Here is a 1,819-nt window from a genome sequence, read left to right as displayed (position 1 = left end):
AGGACACTCGTTTCTTTTTATCTTTCTTTACAATAAATAGTTTCAACCCTAAAAACAAAGATCGGTCAGGTGTTACTATTACACTCTGTTCACCCCAAAGTACCATCCAACCCTTTTTTCTTAACTCATATGCTTACCACTCTCTCTCTCTCTCTCTCTCTCTCTCTCTCTCATAAAATACTAATATTAATACCACCTTCTTGTTGTTTACTTTATTATTCTTTCTTCATCATCATCTCTTTCTTCTTGTTAATTTCTCCCCCTTTAGATCTCTCTCTCTTCTTCATCTATATCTATAATATTATTATCATGTCAAGCAATCTAGACTTGACCAGTTCCACTTCTCCTTTCTCCCTTCAAAACCTTCAAAACCGTCCACCTCTCCACCTCCAAATCCCGGCGGACCACTCCGAAGAAGACGACAACCAACACACTCCAGGCTCCGGCAGCGGCGGAGATGTCCTTGGCCGGAGGCCACGTGGACGTCCACCTGGCTCAAAGAACAAACCAAAGCCACCTGTCATCATCACTAGAGAAAGTGCCAACACTCTCAGAGCTCATATCCTTGAGATAAGCAACGGATGTGATGTATTCGAATCCATTGCTGACTACGCTAGAAAACGTCAACGTGGGATATGTATTGTTAGCGGCTCCGGTACTGTCAACAACGTCAGTCTACGGCAGCCTGCCGCTGCCGGATCTGTGTTGACTTTACAAGGCCGGTTTGAAATATTATCATTATCCGGATCGTTCCTTCCACCACCAGCACCACCGGGTGCCACTAGTTTGACTATATATTTAGCTGGTGGACAAGGACAAGTTGTCGGTGGGAATGTTGTCGGAGCTTTGATCGCTTCTGGACCGGTTATTGTGATTGCTGCTTCGTTCACTAACGTGGCGTATGAGAGGCTGCCGTTGGAAGAAGATGACACAACGGCGGTTAACGGCGGAGATGGCAATGGAACGGCGAGTAATAATAATAATAATATTAATAACCCTTTTCCGGACCCGTCATCTATGGGTTTACCATTCTTCAACTTGCCGCTTAATATGACGAATGTTCGGTTACCGGAGGACGGTGGTGGTTGGTCCGGTAACATGGGAAGCCGGCCACAGTTCTGACCAGATTCAAGTGTGTGGTGTTGTTCAAGTCATGATCAAAAGGTCAGATGGTGTTCTATGTGTGGGTTTATTATTATTAGCATTATTGTTTGTTATATATATTATTATTATGTAGTCTTTGGAATGGATATTAATCATGAACAAGAAATTGAGAAGTGAGAACCAATCTTTGCTTAGTTTAGGATGGAACAAGATTTATGATCTCTGAATTCAAATGTTCATGTGTGTGACCACCTAGCTAGTACTGTTTGATTGTTATTTCATTTTAGGGTTACTTTGAGCTTGAGTGGTTCATAAGTTTGTGGATTTATTCTTGTCAATATTGTTAGTTATGTTGTTTAGTCTTTCTGATAATTAAGATCAGCAAAACAACCTATTGTGAAGACCGGAATCTTGAGGTTGCTTGAACCGTGTAATCGTGTTAATTTATAGGTAGAGACGGGTGTTTGTGATTATAAAACCGATAAAAGATTAAAAATACTCATTAGAATATTAATGTAGCAAATAAGCATATATTTTAACTCACTCTTTATCATTCATTATCACAAACAATGAATGAAGAACGATTGATGATTGATCTAAGATCACTTATCATAGATCGAGTTACAATCGTCAACTGGAAGAAACCAGGGTTATAATATGTATACTTATGAAAGTTTTTAAGGTTTCACATACAAGACGTACACCCGTCACTACA

General features: G+C 40.2%; 1 pseudogene; it reads left to right on the top strand.

Annotated features, from left to right (window-relative positions):
• Positions 1 to 237: 237 nt before the first annotated feature.
• Positions 238 to 1,482, top strand: LOC143585069 (AT-hook motif nuclear-localized protein 23 pseudogene; annotated as a pseudogene).
• Positions 1,483 to 1,819: the final 337 nt, after the last annotated feature.

Source organism: Bidens hawaiensis, unplaced genomic scaffold (assembly GCF_021521415.1).
Source record: "Bidens hawaiensis isolate Kalapana, Puna unplaced genomic scaffold, B.hawaiensis_p1.1 tig00033545_1, whole genome shotgun sequence".
In the NCBI taxonomy this organism is placed as follows: domain Eukaryota; kingdom Viridiplantae; phylum Streptophyta; class Magnoliopsida; order Asterales; family Asteraceae; genus Bidens; species Bidens hawaiensis.
Note: the sequence above shows the minus strand (reverse complement) of the source record. Positions and strands in the feature narration are given on the sequence as shown.